Source organism: Armigeres subalbatus, chromosome 1 (assembly GCF_024139115.2).
Source record: "Armigeres subalbatus isolate Guangzhou_Male chromosome 1, GZ_Asu_2, whole genome shotgun sequence".
Taxonomy (NCBI): domain Eukaryota; kingdom Metazoa; phylum Arthropoda; class Insecta; order Diptera; family Culicidae; genus Armigeres; species Armigeres subalbatus.
In genome coordinates, this window is record NC_085139.1 from 67695652 (window position 1) to 67715056 (window position 19405).

Below are 19405 nucleotides of genomic sequence, written 5' to 3' on the forward strand. Positions count from 1 at the left end.
GTTCTATTTGGCTCCAGATTCAAACTAGAATAGTGGTCGAAAATTTGGAGTGAACCTGAATCACTCCTGATTTCACTCTAAGAGTGGATGCCGAAAATCTTTGAAGAAGAAGGAGCCTTGCAGGAACGACGAAGCAAAATTGTTTATTCTACCAGAACTGCCAAACTACGTGTACCAATAATTCAACTGAGTGTTACTTTTAGTGCTGAGGAACAAATTGTAGTTATTCAGATTAATTTTTAATGGAAAATTCCGGAAAGAGAAATGGTTTTTCCGTCTAACCAGGACAGTGGGATCAAAGCCCACAGAAGGGGCAATTACCCTCCAATACCTTTTCCGAACTAAACCCTAATAGCACAATTCAGATAGATTTTGTTGCAGCAACTCAAATGTGACTGGATTTGGTTGCATATAAGTCACAGTCACTGGTATATGACAAGTGTAGTACCGTCAACTGGGGGGAAGATGATCATTTTTAAGACAAAACATGCAATAACAATGTGTGTTTACATTTTAAATCGAAACAAATATTTTCAAAACATGTACTGCTATACGTTGCAATAATCAACAACTTTAGTTTTCTGAAATCCGTTCGCATTTATTAAAATAAATTAAATTATCACACATTTTTTGAGTAATCTGGTTTGGGGTGAAGTTGATCAAGACAGCTCTACTAAAATAATTATGACCTAGTAATCAAAATACACTAGGTTATTTGTATGGATGTTGAATTTACTACGTAAAGAAGTCTACGAAGTCAATTTTTGAAACGAAAATAGCGTCATTTATGACTATCTCTCTCTTTCTTCCACAAAATACATTTTCAGGATTATAATCGAAAAACTCGGATTTCTACCTAGCGGTAACATTACTTGAACGGAGAATATTGTTGACTACCGTTCCATTACAAAATTTGGCACTTTTGACTGACACATCAAATGATCATCTTCACCTCAATGATCATCTTCCCCCCAGTTGACGGTACTCGGGAATCTATCACATGTTGTACATATGCATAATCGAGTTTCAGACATAGTAAGGACAGTTGATCAGATAGTGCTGGCAGAAACATTGATTTCTTGCATATGATTCCAATAATCAATCTTCAAAGCGTTGTAATATTTCCAGCAATGCTTATTCTTCAGAAAATTCTTTTAGCATCTCTCAGTATTGAGTCAGATGTTTGAATTAACGATAAAATAAAGCCGCTAGGAGCAAAAATGCAAAAAAAATACATTTTTCCATACTAATCTCCATACAAATTTCAAACGCAATGCTGTAAGTGGGGAAGCAGCCAATCGAGCTGTGTATGTGTGTTATGTATGTGTCAATGCGTATATGTGTGTATGTTCGGAAATCAGTAAAAAAATCTACAATGTTCACAGTGAAAAAAGGACTTTTCATTTTCAAAATCCTGTATCTCAAAATCGGAACATAGTACCTCGAGGTTTTAAGCGTTCTTAATGTAAAAATGGTCAAGGAACACGCTGGTGAGGTTATTTTCTGAATAAAAATATACTCATTGGGTAAAAAATGCATTTTTCACACAAAAACTTAAAAATTGTTCATTTGACAACACTGCACATCAACAAATTATTTTTTTATAAATTCCTTGAAAAATCTTCTTTCGAATGGTTACCTTAGATTCATTATAGACCTCACAGTTCCAGAGATATGTACAAAACAATATGATGAGTTTCATACATTGGTCCTAAAAGGGGGATGGTCTTATTAATAGTGGGGAGGTCCAATCACCACGAAATTTTGGTTTTTGGGGTATAACTCATACATAAACAATTGGTCAAAATTTCATTCAATTCTAAGAAAGTCGATTGCACGTTTGCATTTTTTCTCGGTCACTTCATATGGAATGACCCCTATACAAACACATAAAGACCTTGCCTATTATGTGCAATCCAAATTAATTCAATGCAGATGTTCTAGGTTCTCTAATTTGTTTTGGAGTTTAGACCATTGGATCTAGCAGGTCAACTGTACCTGACATCCAATCAAAATCAATTGCCCTTGCGTTTTATGTGCAGTTCTAATTAGCTAGATGCAGATGTTCTAGATTCTCCAAATACTGGGATTCGGTTCAATTGGTCTACAAAGTCCACTGCTCCTGGTATCATACCGGAATCAACCCAGCATGTCTATTTGGACTGCACATAATACGCATGGAATCGAGGGACTTGTATGGATATGCAGTTTGATACCAGGAGTAGTGGACCTTGTAGACCAATTACAATTTGGAGAACATAGAACATCTGGATCACACTAATTTGAACTGTATGCAATAGGCTACGGCTCTAGGGGCTTGTATGGATATGCAGGGTTCATTCCGATTTGATACCAGGCGTAGTTTGTCTTGTGGACCAATTGATCTGAACTCATATAATTGGCAAAGACATAAGGAACATGCTAGGTTGATTTTGGTTTAATACCAGGCGTAGATGACCTTGTAGACCAATTGCTCTAAATTCCTAAACAATTTGGCGATCCTATAACATCTGCATAAAACTAATTCAGACTGCACATAATACGCAAGGGCTCCAGGGGCATGTGTAGACATGCTAGGTTAATTTCGATTTGAAACCAGGAGTGGTTGACCTCGCAGACCAAATGATCTGAATTCCAGGACAATTTGGGGAACCTAGAACATTTATATCAAACTAATTTGGACTTCACATAATACGCAAGGGCTTTAGGGTCTTGCAGGGACAAGCTCGGTTGATTTCCGTTTTGAAGTTCTTTTTAATCGGAAAATTTTACCTATACTGAATTTGGTAAATACTAATCTTCTACATTTTAGATGACAGCATCCGTACTCCAGCTGATCTAGCAAAAAAAAAATAGAGTCCCTAGAAACAAAACAAACTAGAAAACTGCATGAAACTAGATGACAACCATGAAAGAATTGTGAAAATCGCGTAGAAGACTCCCGGGATCCTGCTGTTTGAAATCTTGATTCTAATGATTTCTTGATTGCAGTATTCGACATGTTAACCAAGAACATGTTCTCCACAACATGCAATTAGGTTGAAGGTCAGGTTTCCCTTCATACAAGTTTCATACAAATACTGGCACACTTGTTCAATTATGAAACTTGCAAAAAAAAAGCTTAGTCACAAGAAAGGTGAATCATCGCACAAATGTACCATGCGTCTCCTTATGATTTTATGCTTATTTGCTGCAGAACGGTTTTAAAAATCTCTACCTATCGTTACCCCTTTGAGGCCCTTTTTTGTAATATTATTATCGTAATAACTTATACTTACTTATATGAACATGCAATCATGCAAACATGCAAGTGACTTCAACGCCGTTAAGCCGAATACCTTTTCCAACATTGTGATCAAAAAAATTCATACATATTTCAATCATACAAAAAACGCCAGTATCTAGTCGATTTTAGAGATCGAGAACTACAAATGCAACATGAGCATCGCCAATATAAATAGACTGTCAACAAGTGTTATCTGGGCTAAAAAATTAGTGATTGAACATTAGACGACACATGATTCGAAAGAATTCTCGTCCCATATTCAAAATTTTGAATCATGGACGTTTCGGCATCTGCGACTAAGTTTAATTCAACCATCTATTCAGCTCCCCTTTTGTCCATTTCTACTCTAAGCTGATTAAAGTTCCCCAACGAACTAATGGGAAATATTCATTGACGGGGATTTTTTAACCGTTATATCACCTTCCATAGAGCTCACGTTTCTCATTTCTCGGGATCGAACAATGATAAGAGACCCATACCATGATCATCATCGATTTTTAACATCACCGAACAACTGTAGTGCCACCGGATTCAGCATCATTTCAAAAAACTTCACGGCAGTCCAGCGCAAGTTCCATACAGCTGGAAATAAAATCCTTCGCCAAGTAAACGGGCAACTGTCGCGTTTTGCCGTTTCGGTTTGCGGGTTGCGCTTACCCCCCTGGCGACACTTTATCGACCGCAGAAAACGTTGGCGATTGCGATTAACTTGCAGGTCCACCAGTCACTATACAAAAGACTTCGGATTCACTGGCCGGGTGCATGGCACCTACGTATGTACATAGTACGGCGACCTTGCTGCATTATGCAATTGTTTGATCGCAATTACATTTTTATATCGCACCGTTTTATCACCGCGCGCCTCACCACTGCTGCTGGCTGGCAGGTTTGGTTGCTGGCTCGAGTTTTCCATTTGGGACCTCCCCACTCACCCACCACGGTTGGTGAGTGACAAAGAACGCGCTTTATTTTTCGTTTTCGTTTGCACTACGAATGTTTTGTTTGGTATGCATGCTTCGTAGGATGCAGCAGCACTATGAAATATGCGGCTGCAAGTCGGTGGAACCGGGGGAAGGTGCAGAACATGGAGACAGCAGTCGTGGAATGTGAGCTCGATCGTGAGTAGTTTCGATGATGATGGTGTTAATTTTTATTATAGGTGTATAGGCGAAAGGAATCAAGCATGATTTGGCACTGACAATCCATTCGCACAAAACGGCATTTTCAAGAACTTGAATGGAAGGAATGTCGTCGATTTCTGCCATCTAGAGCATAAGAATTGTAAATTATGAAAACTTCGTGGTGAAATGCTGAAATGCTATTTTAGGATATAATAATTGAATTTTATTTTGTAAAACTGCTAGTCGAAATTTTGGAATGGAGTGAGGAATAATGTAAAAGATGAATCTGCGGGGATAGCAGGGACGTTGTGTTAGTATCGAAAGCAAGTTAGAAAGAAAACAACTCCATTTAGCTCAATCCACAAGTAATAATTTTGTTCACGATAATAATAACGGTTATCTGACCGTCAATATGTAAACATCGGCACTTAACTTAACAATTGTCTTTATCGTGCATCGCCCTCCGCGCCGCTTCGAAGGTGTCACATACTCAACGATCGACAGTCAGTGTGGTCAAAACGAATGCCACCGTGTGGACACGACGCGGCTGCTGCAACCACGTGCATAAACTTAATTGCGTGTGTTGGTCCATTGTGCCCCCCCGCATGACACTTGCTGAATAGGTAGGTGGATTGTGCTACCAATTGTGCAACCCCGATCGAAACTCAAAAATTCAGCTCGCGTTCCGAAACATATGCGCGATCGCGCGCCGTAATTGCTCGGGAGATGTTCGTTCGGTCGCTCGAATCGATCCAGCTGTGGCCTTGGCGGTAGTTTCGCGCCACGGTTAGGCATCCGTGGGGTTGGTTGGTGGTCAGGTTTATTGGCCAACCCAGCCAGCGGCAGGACATTGAAATTTGAATTGCAAGGAGCGTACCTGCTATCGGGGCACCGCGGCTCCGTGCCGTATCTAGCCGCGATGGGTAATTTTGGAAGTGCAACGTGCGTTGACAGTTCAACGAATCCGTTGGAACGGCTCGGAACAACTGGGTCAAAGTCAACGGTTTAGAGTTGACTTTGAAATCGTATCGGTTGCAATTTGGGAAATCCGAATCGGAATTCGCAATTGGTTGTATAGATGTGAGTTTTAATGCATTCACAGTTGGTAACATTGGAAGTATAGTCAAACATTGTTTCAATTCCCCAAATTTATAATCTTTGTAAGAACAGCTCCAAATAAACAATAACTTGATTGAAGGAACAGTTGCTCATATTACTCGGTACTGCAGTAAGATGTGCGGCTACTAAGCAGATCCAGATGTTTGTCATTGTTGTTGCGATTTATTATTTGTACGATTTTCTGACAAAATTTTCCTCACAAACAAACTCATATCCTTTTCACAAAAAAATCCTGAAGTTTTGTAAAACGATGTATCCTACTTCATTGACTAGTCATGCTTCTAAACCGCTAATTGTATTTCTCCGAATGATACATTTCCCAGTTTCCCTAGTGGGATCTTTGCTGCTGCGTCACCGCATCGACACTGCCGTCAGTTGTTTACCGTGGAATTTTTGCTCTCCGGTGTGCTGATGAGGTGCAATGGAAAACTACTTGCATCGCTCCTCGAACATAGCCATAGTTGCGGGTTTGCACCTCTAGTTATCCCTCAGAGACAACGTCGTCGTCGCAGCTCTAGATTTTCCCTATAGCACCGATCCATACTAATCGCCTAGTAGATGCAACGAGAACCTGTTTCACGCTCGATCGGACAAAGTGTACGCACGCGACTCATATCGCATTGCACACGGTGTGGCGCGGCGTGGCGAATATCAGATGCTTCGTACGCTAGATATCGCGTTTTGCCAATGCTTGTTGCCAACCTTGTGGTAAATTACGCTCAATTACCGGATAAATCATGATTAGGGCTCAAAAACCAATGGTAAGCGAAGCCTGCTCTCGGTCACTTTTGTTCGTTATTGTGAATCATTTTCGGATCCCTGATTATCTACGATAAGGGAATGAAAATAGTTTTTCGCTTCCTAATTGTCTGTTCTAAAAAGTACCTTTTCAATGATAATCTCCGACTCCGTTTGTACGGACACATTCCGTGTGCATATTTGTTTGTTCAGGAGCTACCATTTCAACGCAATTCCATAAGGAGGTGCATGAAATGCTCTAAACACAATGAAATGTATTTAAAGTATGGGATTACTGTGCCGTTTGATTTTGATGGATGGTTCCAATTTTACAGTTTGTTTTCTCAGCCGAGCAGGTCATCAATCATGTTTCACTGGATTTAAGTGTTAGGATATTAAATCATGACTTTGTTGACTCGTGTCGACACAAATTAGGTTACTCATTTCGCATTAGAAAATGGATTATTAACCCAAATCAGTCTAATCAATGAACGTTATACAAGCTATTGATTCGGTGACTAATAATATTATCTATTTTTTTTTCATTTCAGACATCTACCTATAGTACAATTTTCGGATATTTATTATCAGGTAAGTTAACGATAATTTGGCAAACTTCGTTTTAGCGGTCAGTTCTACAACCATAATAATGCATTCGGTAATTTCGGGTAAATTCAAAATTTCTTGACAATTTTGTAAAAACCGCATCTATTTACCAAAAAAGTATTAGGAATCCAAATTGCATAAAAAGATTCATCTTGAATCTAAATCAAGAACATTCGCGATAGAATTTATTGAAACAGTCATACGACGCGGATCAATACATAATTTAACCAGGCTGGTTTGTCATTGCAACGTTTGCAAAAATGGTTTACCTTTACCCGCACTGACGAAATCACATGACATGTCCTACGCATGGATATTCTTGAGTGAGACAGTCAAGGAATTGTCCTACCCATGATTAAGGTAATAGCATATCATTTAGAGGTAATTATATTAGTTAAAATATTAGCTATCTGATAGGTCTGTTTTCTAGGTCTACAATAATATCGTCAAATATAAGTTAGTTTAAAGTATGCAGTTTTGTGGAAAGTCATGGTCTGACAAGGAAGCATATGCGGTATTTCGAAAAAAAATCGTTTCAGGTGGTTCGAAACGAAATTTCGCGCAAGTTGAGCATGGCGAAATCTGATTTCTTGATTTCGTTTCGTAAAATTACAAAACATTCGCTAAAAAAAACTAGCTTTTAACGAAATTTACCGGAACTCCGCGGAATTTCGAAACAAATTTAAACTTAAACCATATTGTCTCGTAAGGTCGTGAAATATGAAAAATTTTGGCTGTGCCGCTGAACAAATTCATAAAGCTGCTTGAAAATGGTATTGTTATGGTATACATATTTTTCTATTACTACATAATCCCATTTTGAGTCGACAAATACGTATTTAATTTTTTTCTTTGAAACATCTTCAGTGTTCTGTTAGAAATGTCTTACAAAAAACGAAAAGTATCTTCAACTATTCTGTCCTATTTTTTCAAAAGTGATCCGATTCAACATTTAAGACATCAGACTCAGAGTGTAAATGTAATAAGATATGAATCAGATTAGTATAACTTTGTCAAAGAGGCAAATCTGTGGCGTGGATTCTTAAGGCTCTTGGCCTTGTGGAGTCTTCTAGAGCGCTTCTTCCTTATTATTGGCCGATTTCTACACCCCCGGCTAGGGCTCAAACCGGGTTTAAGCGCATAGGTAAGCGCTTAAGAGTTAAGAAGGCCCTAAGGAAAAGAAATTGCAACATTTTACGTTCAAAGAACTTTTTTTTTTCAGAGGATTCAAGATACTTCACACAATAGTCGTCGAACCATCAAAATATACATACAGCCCTCATAAGTTAAATTTTAAATTGGCAATATTCTTGGACAATTTGCACAATATGAGTGCGGAATCGGAATTTAAAAAAAATGTAATAAATGAATCAGTGCGGAATCGATAATGGTCCTGCTGGTTACGGGACGGCAGATATTTCGGAAGAACGTGAAGTGGAAAGAATCTGCCTTGCAGAACAGAAACTTGTTCAATCAGTGTGCAAACGATCGTGTTGATGCTGGTCACGCCTGCTAGTGCGGGGGGTGTACCCGGTACTCCGTTAGGCATAAGTACGTTAGCGATAATGGATGTTAGGGATAATGGACGTTAGGCATAATGTACGTTAAGCATAATGAACGTTAGGCTTAAAATGACCCAAAGAGCAGATTATGATATTGTTGCAACGACCGCCGTTCTAGCAACCCGGCCAATGAAGTGCGTTACCACGAACCAATAGGTAGGCTCAGTAAGCAAACGAAACTGTCTAGATGAGCAAGGAATAGTTGTATGAGTAATGTTAATAATTCGGCATTGAGAGAACTTGTCATGACAAAGCAGATTTGCAGAAAATCACGAGATAGTTGGATTCGCGAAATAGTTTAATTTGTTATAAAACTTTAATTTGTAATATTATTACCACGTAAGTTGAGAATGCACCCTGAATTTGTAATTTACGATATGAAATGTGAACTGTTTCCATAACATAGGTACCCTTAATATTTCGGATTCACTGCAAGCAAGAACTTAGATTGTGCTCAATTCTATTTGGTATAGGTAAGAGTTCGGGTAGTGACCTACAATTGAATTAAATTTGCTATAACTTTCCCCACAGACCTACAAAACCCTTGTTAAACAGTAACTAGGCAATCAGTGGATCAATTTGAAGGTGCACTAATTAAGTAAGAAGTGAGTTTAGCCGTATTCTACAAAATGCTAATAACTTGTGTTTTTTAGCTTGAAGCAAATAAAACTTGGCTATCAAGACGGTGCGGCGTGTAGTTACGAACTAACAACCTTCAAGTTAATTATGGCCACTGAAAGACCTAGCGGATCTTCCACAGTTCTTGAGCAGTCCGAAATCTTCGCCTGTTTTGCCTGTGATAACCCAGATTTGGAAGATGACCTGGTGGCGTGTGACAAATGCGACAAATGGTGGCATTTAACTTGTGCAGGCGTCAGTGAGTCCATCTCTAATCGAGACTGGGTGTGTCCGAGGTGCCGTCCACCATCCATCGCAGCTTCACTTAAGTCTACAACCTCAAGCCGAAAAGCAGATTTGCGCTGCATAAGAAACACTCGCAAGAAAAATTCGATTTAGAGGAATCACTTGCGGATGAAGATGATCGTAGTGTCAGAAGTCGAGTTAATGATATTGAGGCACGTGGGAAGCAAATCGAGGCATGGGTAGAAAAACAGTCTTTCACCAGACCAGCACCAGCGTTAAGGCTTACGGAGGCCAACATCGAACCAGGCGGTACATCTTCACAGCACTTGCTGGCCACCAACGTACATGTGAACGATGACAGCATGTCGTCAGCACAAAATTTGAATTTTAAATCGCTGCAAACGCAACTAGAGAAGTGCGAAAAGCAAGGGCAGCCTATGTCAACGGAACGATTGTTATCGCTGGAAGCTCAATTGCGCAAATGTCGAATGCAGATGTTACAAAGGAAACAGTCAACGACGATCATGTCAGACTTTCTTCTCAAGCTTGCGAGGAAACGATACCGAGAGTTGTTACCATCGATCGCGATGCTACGGAACCGCAGGAAACACGCTCACCGGAGGCAGAGAACCAGACGAGATTGCCAAGTGATATTGGTCAAAGACCTCGCCGTTCTACTGAATTTGTGCACGAAGATACCAGCAGAGGAAGAATCCACGCTGGTCCACGAATCCGATTCGCATCAAAGCAAGCGTCAAAGCAGCGTCACCGTTAATCGAATCAACATCAAAAGAGCAGCCGCGAGACAAATTCGCGCACTCACCTTTCCCAATACACAGTGAATGTCAACAGACAAATGGGAACTTCCACTTCGCTGCCCCGATCGCTCGGTCCAGCAGTTACCCGATTGGAACCCAATGCCAAAACACGAACTTCAACCCCGAGCCTATATTCCGTGGAAATGACGTGAGGCACTATGACAGTATCTTAAGAACACCTGCGTTCTATTCAATGAGCGGACCCCAACCCGTTAACTCGAGTACTCGAGCGGGATCGAGGAACATTGAATTCGGAGAAAGCGTTCTTGGGAACCCAACGAATACAGCTCATAATTTCGATTTTCGACGGCCGTCTCCGGAACATTTGGCAGCTAGGCAAGTCATGCCTCGAGATCTACCGGACTTCTCCGGGGATGCAGAAGAGTGGCCGATCTTCTACAGCACATTTAATAACTCCACAGCGGCATGCGGATTCAACAACGTGGAAAACCTTGCACGTTTACAGCGTTGTCTGAAAGGAAACGCGCTGAGGTCAGTTCGATACTATTTGCTATCACCAGAGTCGGTTCCAAACGTAATCGAGACTCTTAGAACCCTGTATGGTCGGCCAGAGATCATCATCAACAAGTTGATTCAAAACGTACGCGATACTCCGGCGCCTAAGCCAGAAAGGTTAGATTCGTTGATCGATTTTGGGATTTCGATTAGAAACCTGACCCAGCATCTCATCGCATCAGGTCACCAAGCACACCTCTCAAACCCGGCGCTGCTTCAAGAATTGGTGGAAAAGCTGCCGGTCAACGTGAAGCTACAATGGGCGCAACATTTGATGTTCCAACCTGATGCAAGTTTACGCACCTTTAGTGATTTCATGGGCACAGTTGTAGAATCGGTTAGCAAAGTCGTAGTTTATACATCTGGCCAATACGCTAGAAGCGAGAAATTTCGCAACAAAGATAGAAGCTACGTCCACACGCACTTGGAAAACAAATCAATTACAAATCCAGCCAAGGAGAAGACGGAAGACGAAAAGCCCTGTTTGTTTTGCGGAAAAGCTGGTCATCGTTTGAAGAACTGCACGAGATTTCAGCAACTCTCGATTGACGACCGTTGGAAAAACGTTCAAACGCTGAAAGTTTGCCGCAGCTGTCTCAACCCTCATGGTCGCCGCACTTGTAGAGTCTCAAGCCGATGCGGAATCAATGGTTGCGAATATCGGCATCACAAGTTGCTCCATGGTAAACATGAAGTAGCGGTCAAGCCGACCGTGTCGTCAACGGGAAAATCACGTGCATCACCACTGCGGACAGTCAATTCTTTTCCGAATTGTTCCCGTAACGATTTATGGAAAATCCAAGGCTATCACTGTATTTGCCTTTTTGGGATGAAGGTTCTTCTTCGACATTGATCGAGCAAAGTCTGGTTCGTGAGCTGGAAGTAGAAGGACCAATCGTTCCTCTGTGCCTGAGGTGGACCGCTAACATGTCTAGAACGGAGGATGAGTCACAGCTCGTCTCACTAGAAGTATCCGAAATTGATCGGAATAAACGGTTCCAGCTAGCGAACGTGCGTACCGTAGAGTGCCTTAATCTGCCATCCCAAACCCTGCGCTTCGCCGAATTACAAGAAAATCACCCACATCTGAAAGGCCTACCTGTTCGAAGCTACGAGGACGTCACACCGAGGCTGTTAGTCGGCTTGCGAAACCTGCAACTGGCGGTTCCACAGAAGATCAGGGAGGGAAATAGTAGTATTATAGCAATTAATTGCGTATTATTCGGCAACTCGGCCGTACGAAAACTACTTTTTTGTTAAATATCTTGGCTGTGCATATGCACAGCATATGTTTCGAAATGGACAAATTGATATGAAATTTGCGAAAAAGAATCCACGTGTCTTGGAGGGACTCGAACCCTCAACCTCCTACTCTCTAGATAGGCGTGATAACCCCTACACAACAAGACCACTTAAAGGTCACGTTTGCGGAAAAGCCATCAGAATCCGAGTACCAACCTCCACCGCGGTTAGCTCTCTTTTTTGCAAATTGAATATCTTTCGAATGCTTGATTTGTCCAATCTCCACATGTGCTTTACTATTGTATACCCACAGCCAAGCGAGTGCACATTGTTTATTAAACGAGAGGATCGCACTCCATGCCCCTCAGGAACTGTCTGGGCGGGACGGTATAGAATGCGAATTCAATCGCACTCTGCTGTGCCAAAGGCTTGCTTGGCTAAAGCATTTGATGAGTTTGATTGCCTTAACGTAAGCGGTCGCGTGTACTCAGACGACTAATGACGGTGAAAGACCGACACTTGATTACAATTAATTGCGTATTATTCGGCAACTCGGCCGTACGAAAACTACTTTTTTGTTAAATATCTTGGCTGTGCATATGCACAGCATATGTTTCGAAATGGACAAATTGATATGAAATTTGCGAAAAAGAATCCACGTGTCTTGGAGGGACTCGAACCCTCAACCTCCTACTCTCTAGATAGGCGTGATAACCCCTACACAACAAGACCACTTAAAGGTCACGTTTGCGGAAAAGCCATCAGAATCCGGATTCTTTTTCGCAAATTTCATATCAATTTGTCCATTTCGAAACATATGCTGTGCATATGCACAGCCAAGATATTTAACAAGTATTATAGCAGCCAAGACCCGTTTAGGATGGTGCGTTTACGGAAGCCTGGACAATCCAATTAACTTGAATGAGTACAGCTACCATGTATGCGAGTGTGTAGCTGAGGAGAAACTGGATAGCCTAATAAAGGATTACTTCGACGTCGAAGACTGCCCGATTAGTTACCAGAGTACGTTAGAGTCAAATGAAGCAGCAAGAGCAAGGCAAATAATGGAAAAAACGACGCGTCGACAAGGTAACCGCTTCGAAACAGGGTTGCTTTGGAGATCCGATTATGTTGAACTCCCTAACAGCTACCCGATGGCCCTCCGACGTTTAGAATGCCTCGAAAAGCGGATGATTCGAGATCCACTTCTCAAAGAAAATATCCACCGTCAAGTTAGAGAATACCAGGAGAAAGGATATGCCCATCTAGCGACGAAGGACGAGCTGGCGAAAGCGGATCCCAGACGGATATGGTACCTACCATTGAATGCTGTTTCCAGCCCAAAGAAACCTGGAAAGATTCGTTTGATTTGGGATGCAGCTGCAAAGGTCAATGGAGTCTGTTTGAACTCTGTCCTTCTATCTGGGCCCGACCTCCTCGTACCACTCCCTTCTGTTCTGTTCCGCTTTCGACAGTATCCGGTGGCGGTGAGCGGTGACATCAAAGATATGTTTCACCAAGCGAGAGTCATCGAACGCGACCGTCCTTCGCAAAGTTTCTTGTTCCGCGACAATCCTGAAGTTGAGCCCAGCGTATTCATGATGGACGTCCTTACCTTTGGAGCCACCAGTTCTCCATCCTCCGCACAATTTGTGAAGAACCGCAATGCGGAAGAGTTTGTCGACCGCTATCCCCGGGCGTCAGAGGCAATTCGTAAATGCCACTATGTCGACGACTACCTGGATAGTTTTGAATCAATCGACGAAGCGAAAGCCATTGCAGGAGAAGTGAGGTGGATCCATTCAAAAGGAGGGTTTGAATTGCGAAACTGGGCCTCTAACAAGCAAGACGTCCTGGCGTACCTAGGAGTTACGCCGAAGCAAGACACCAAGGATCTCTCCTTGAAAACTGATTCAGAACGCGTTCTGGGAATGCTATGGCATACGGAGAAGGATGTTCTCCAGTTTTCCATGATGTTTCGAGATGAAATCACAACGCTGATTAGCACCGGTGCAAGGCCAACGAAGCGACAAGTTCTAAAATGCATCATGAGCCTGTTCGACCCGTTGGGACTACTAGCCGGTGTCCTCGTGCATGGGAAGATAATGATGCAGGACATCTGGCGCAGCGCGGTAAAGTGGGATGAATGCATCGACGATCAAATCTATGTTAAATGGACGACCAAGTTAGCGCTCAACTTCCAAGCAGAACAGTTGTGCTTTGCTGGAAGCCGCACGCAGGCTATTTATTTTCATATTCTTTCTTTCCTTATTATCGTTTCGCGTTTAGTTTCATCGTCGCGAAAAGTGTCGCGATGAGTGTTCGACGCGAAAACACGTTTCGCATTGATTATGCGAACGTGCCGAAGAAGCCGTCTTTTGAAGAGCTTCACGACTTTATCGGTTCAACATTGGGTCTGCAGCGCGAACAAGTAATTCGTCTTCAACCAAGTAGGGCACTTGGGTGCGCTTTCGTAAAGGTCGTCGACCGGGAGCTAGCGCAGCAAATCGTAGCTGAGCACGACAACAAGCACGAGACCGAGATAGAAGGGAAAGTATACAAGTTGCGGATCACGCTTGAAGACGGGGCGGTAGAGGTGAAGCTGACGGATCTATCCGAGGACGTTACGAACGAGCAAATATCCAAGTTTCTGAGCGCATACGGAGATGTCCTCTCTATTACCGAGCAGGTATGGGACAGTAAATACCGTTTCGCTGGCCTTCCGACTGGTGCTCGGATTGTGCGAATGGTGGTGAAACGGAATATTGAAAGCTACATCACTATTGATGGTCAGACCACGAATGTGCTGTACTTCGGACAGTTACACACATGTAAGTACTGTAGCGAGTTTGTACACAATGGCATCACATGTGTACAAAACAAGAAGCTACTGGTGCAGAAATCCTACGCCAATGTGGCAAAGGAAACCGTAACAAATACTCCTATACCAAAACCCGGTACGCCACACAAGCATAAACCCTCGTTCGCGAAGCTATTCGCTGCGAAACCGAAGGAAACAAGTAAGCAGCCACCAGCACCATGTGCAAACAAAGCAAGTCCAGCTGATTCGCTGTCTGCTAGCTCGAAGCCTGTCGGTCCGAGCGTCACTGACACAGCGACGAATGTGCACAAGCTAACGAAAACAAACCTGGCCGAGCAGAGCAGTAGCCTCATGCCTCCACCGGCTTCTACGCAGACTACGGTGAGCCGAATGACTACACGTCAAGCTAGCGATGGTAACGAAACCGACAACTCATCGGCTTCGACGAGCAGTAAACGCCGAGGTGGTCGTCCGCCGGGCAAGAAGCTACGACAAAATTACGGAGACGACACGAGCGAGGAGGTGGATGCTCTACTGTAATGGCTCTCAACAGCTACAACATCGCCTCAATAAATATCAACACGATCACGAACCCGACAAAACTAAATGCCCTCCGAACTTTCCTTCGTATGTTGGAAATTGATATTGCCCTTCTCCAGGAAGTAGACAATGAGCAGCTTGTCCTACCTGGCTACAACGTCGTCTGCAACGTGGATCACGCTAGAAGAGGGACGGCTATAGCGCTGAAAGAGCACATACAGTTTTCGAACGTGGAGAAGAGCCTCGATGGACGCCTAATCGCACTGAGAGTGCAGCACACAACAATATGTAATGTCTACGCGCCGTCAGGCACGGCACTCCGAGCCGAGAGAGAGCGGTTCTACAACAACACGCTAGCCTACTACTTACGGCATCCTACAACACACGTTGCTAGCGGGCGATTTTAACTGTGTTTTGCGGCAGCGCGATGCGACGGGATGTAATCCCAGCCCCGCGCTTCTTGCAATCGTACAACAACTGCAGCTCCTAGACGTTTGGGAAAAAATGTGTCCGAACATGCCTGGCTATACGTACGTCACGCACAACTCATCATCTCGTTTAGATCGAATGTACGTTAGCCAGAGCCTGAGAAGCAACCTGCAATCAGCTTACACACATGTTTGCTCGTTTTCTGATCACAAGGCTGTGACAGCAAGAATTTTGCTTCCACACCTCGGCCATGAACCAGGTCGTGGATTCTGGTCCCTCCGTCCTCATTTGTTGACTGCAGAGAATGTACGAGAATTTCAAATTCGCTGGCAATACTGGACACGTCAGCGGCGAAACTTTCCGTCTTGGATGCAATGGTGGTTGTCGTGTGCCAAACCAAAGATAAAATCCTTCTTCCGATGGAAATCTAAAGATTGTTTTGACGATTTTCATCGTGAACACCAACGACTATATGTGCAACTACGGCAAGCATACGACAACTATCAAAATAATCCGGCGGTACTGTCGAGAATCAACCAGGTGAAGGCGCAAATGTTAACCCTGCAGCGCATATTTTCTCAATCATTCGTGCGCATCAATGAAACATTCGTCGCAGGTGAACCGATTTCGACGTTCCAACTAGGCGAAAGGCGCAGAAAGAGAACTGTTATCACACAGCTTCGAGATGACAACAACGACATCGTCGATGGCGCCGAAGCTGTCGAAAGGCATATGTTGGATTTCTACCGTGCACTCTACGCTGCTGATGAAAGGGAACAACAAATAGAAGACATGTTTTTATGTGAGCGCGTGATCCCCGAAAACGATCCAGTAAACGAGCGATGCATGGATGAAATAACGCCAGAAGACATCTACACCGCTATCAAAACGAGTAGTCCCAATAAATCGCCAGGTGGGGACTCAATCCCGCGTGAGTTTTATCTTAAATTGTTCGACGTTATCTGGAGAAAACTAACGCTTATCATGAATGAGGCGCTAGCTGGAGATTTCCCATCTAGCTTTGTTGATGGGGTAATCGTTCTGGTCAAAAAGAAAGGCAACGACCAAACAGCTCACGCATACCGGCCGATATCCCTGCTAAACTGTGACTACAAAATCTTCTCCCGAATACTCAAACAGCGGCTCGAAAGCGTAATGCGCACCCATCATGTTGTGAGTGACAGTCAAAAGTGCTCCAACTCCGGCCGAAATATATTTCAGGCCACTTTTGCTCTCAAGAACCGAATAGCAAGACTGAAAGAAGGTAAACAACGAGGACTTTTAGCTTCCTTTGATCTCCGTCACGCTTTCGATCTTGTGGATCGGTCATTCCTCGCTCGCAACATGTGCGCGCTCGGCTTTGCCCCGAATTTCGTCCGGTTGCTTACCAAGGTAGGAGATCTATCATCGTCGCGCCTGCTCGTTAACGGGCATCTTTCCGAACCTTTCCCAATCGAGAGATCCGTTCGTCAAGGGGACCCGCTCTCTATGCACCTGTTCGTTCTCTACCTACAACCCTTAATCAAACGGCTAGAGGAGATAGCTGGTCCCGATCTTGTTGTGGCATACGCTGATGACGTGTCGGTGATCTCTACATGTAGTGCACGGCTGAGTCGAATGAGAGAGGCGTTCCATCTATTTGAGCGCGTATCTGGAGCCAAGCTAAGCTTAGCAAAATCGTCATCGATATCGGTGGGATACAACGATACTATGCCACTCACGGTACCGTGGTTGCCGATTGGAAATACTGTTCGTATTCTAGGAGTTACGTTCGCAAATTCGGTGCGCTGTATGAACAAAATAAACTGGGATGAAGTCGTCGGCAAATTCGCTCGTCTGGTTTACCTACACTCAACACGTACTCTCACCCTACACCAAAAAGTGACGCTTCTCAACACATTTATAACTTCCAAAATTTGGTACACAGCTTCGGTTCTCGTGCCGAGTGCTGCTCATGTGGCAAAACTTACGGCGACGATGGGGAACTTTCTGTGGCGCGGAATTCCAGCAAGGATACCTATGCAACAACTCGCACGTGAAAAGGATGCGGGGGGTATGAAATTGCATTTGCCTGCATTTAAATGCAAAGCCCTACTTCTCAATAGGCATCTCGCTGAAATCGATTCCCTTCCCTTCTACAAATCCTTCATCACTCAAGCTAATCCCATCCCACCTGCAGACTGTCCTTGCCTAAAACTAATCCTTACAAACTTTCCCCTACTCCCGCCAACAGTCCAAGAAAATCCTTCCGCCGATAGTATACATAAAGTGTACACTAAGCTCACTGAAGAGCCAAAAGTATGCCGCGAGCATCCAGCAGACAACTGGAAACAAATTTGGGCCAATATTGGAATGAAGCGTTTTTCTTCATGTCAGCGTAGTGCCCTGTACCTATTAGTGAACGCAAAAACCGAGCACCGAAGACTGATGCACCGTATGAACAGAGCTGATGGGGAAAACTGCCTGCACTGTAATGACGGCGTTGTTGAAACGTTGGAGCACAAGCTCTCCCAATGCGTGCGAGTACGAGCAGCCTGGATGTTACTGCAGCAAAAAATCTCGCCACTGCTGAATGGAAGACGGAGGCTGACGATAGGAGAACTCCTACGACCACAGCTGTTAGGTATAGCGAAATGGAAGAGAATAAGAATTTTGAAGTTATTCATTGAATATGTCTGCTTTATTATGCTATGTAATAATGTTATTGACACAGATTGTTTAGACTTTGAATTACAGCTCGTTTAATTAATTATAATGTAATTAGATTTTAACGCGCAAATAAACAAAGTTTTATGGAAAGTAAAAAAAAAAAAAAAAAAAAAGTGGGTCGAGTTGTTGGTGCGCGTCAATGAAGTACGAGTACCACGTTGCTACTTTGACGAAGCAAGTACAAGTCTATACGATTCTTTGGAGGCTCACATTTTCGTGGATGCAAGTGAAGCAGCGTATTCAGCATTGGTTTACTTTCGCGTGATTGGATCAGAGGGAACAGCCAAATGTTCATTGGTATCGGCAAAAACAAAGGTCGCTCCACTCAAATACGTATCGGTCCCTCGTTTGGAGTTAATGGCTGCGGTTCTAGGAACTCGACTTCTAGCGTTCGTGCGAGAAAATCACACTGTCAAAATCAACCGTTGCATCTACTGGTCAGATTCAGAGGTAACGTTGGCGTGGATTCGATCAGAGCATAGGAGATACCGACCATTTGTAGCATGCCGCGTGGGAGAAATCTTGTCTACGACCAGTGTTAGAGAATGGAGATACGTTCCAAGCAAACACAACGTTGCTGATGACGCCACAAAATGGAGTGATGGATTGCGCCTCGGGACATCGGATCGCTGGTTCGGTGGGCCACCATTTTTGCAGAATGCCGAGATTATGTGGCCTAAACAGAAGTTCATTGACGCTACGCGTGAGGAGCTTAGATCGTGTTTCGTACACCAAGATGTTGTAATTTTGTACAGTCCAATTGATTTTGAACGGTTTTCTAAATGGAGCCGCCTTTTACGAACAACTGCCTACATTGTTCGCTTCATTGCCAAATTGAGACACAAAGGAATTGCCGAAAATTTCTGTAACCCGATTTTGAGGCAAGAAGAGCTACAGGCAGCGGAAGTGCTTATTTGGAAGCAGGTTCAATTAGAGTCATACGGCGACGAAGTGGCCATTCTATCCAAGAATAAAAATTTACCGAGAAAGGAACAATTGAGACTCGAGAAGACGAGCCAACTATATAATCTAAC

The 19405-nt window shown here is 43.2% G+C and overlaps 1 protein-coding gene and 1 long non-coding RNA gene across 2 annotated transcripts in view; both read left to right on the forward strand.

Moving 5' to 3' along the window:
• The window catches only part of LOC134226606 (elongation of very long chain fatty acids protein AAEL008004), a 318180-nt gene that overhangs the window by 62108 nt on the left and 236667 nt on the right, over positions 1-19405 (forward strand). Inside the window, exon 2 of the mRNA XM_062707493.1 lies at positions 6816-6855. The gene's annotated coding sequence lies outside the window, so the exon portion shown is untranslated. The remainder of the gene's footprint in view (positions 1-6815; positions 6856-19405) is intronic.
• LOC134210191 (uncharacterized) lies at positions 8675-9216 on the forward strand. The gene is made up of 4 exons (XR_009978814.1): positions 8675-8771; positions 8839-8905; positions 8964-9030; positions 9086-9216. It is a non-coding gene; the product is annotated as an uncharacterized LOC134210191 (long non-coding RNA).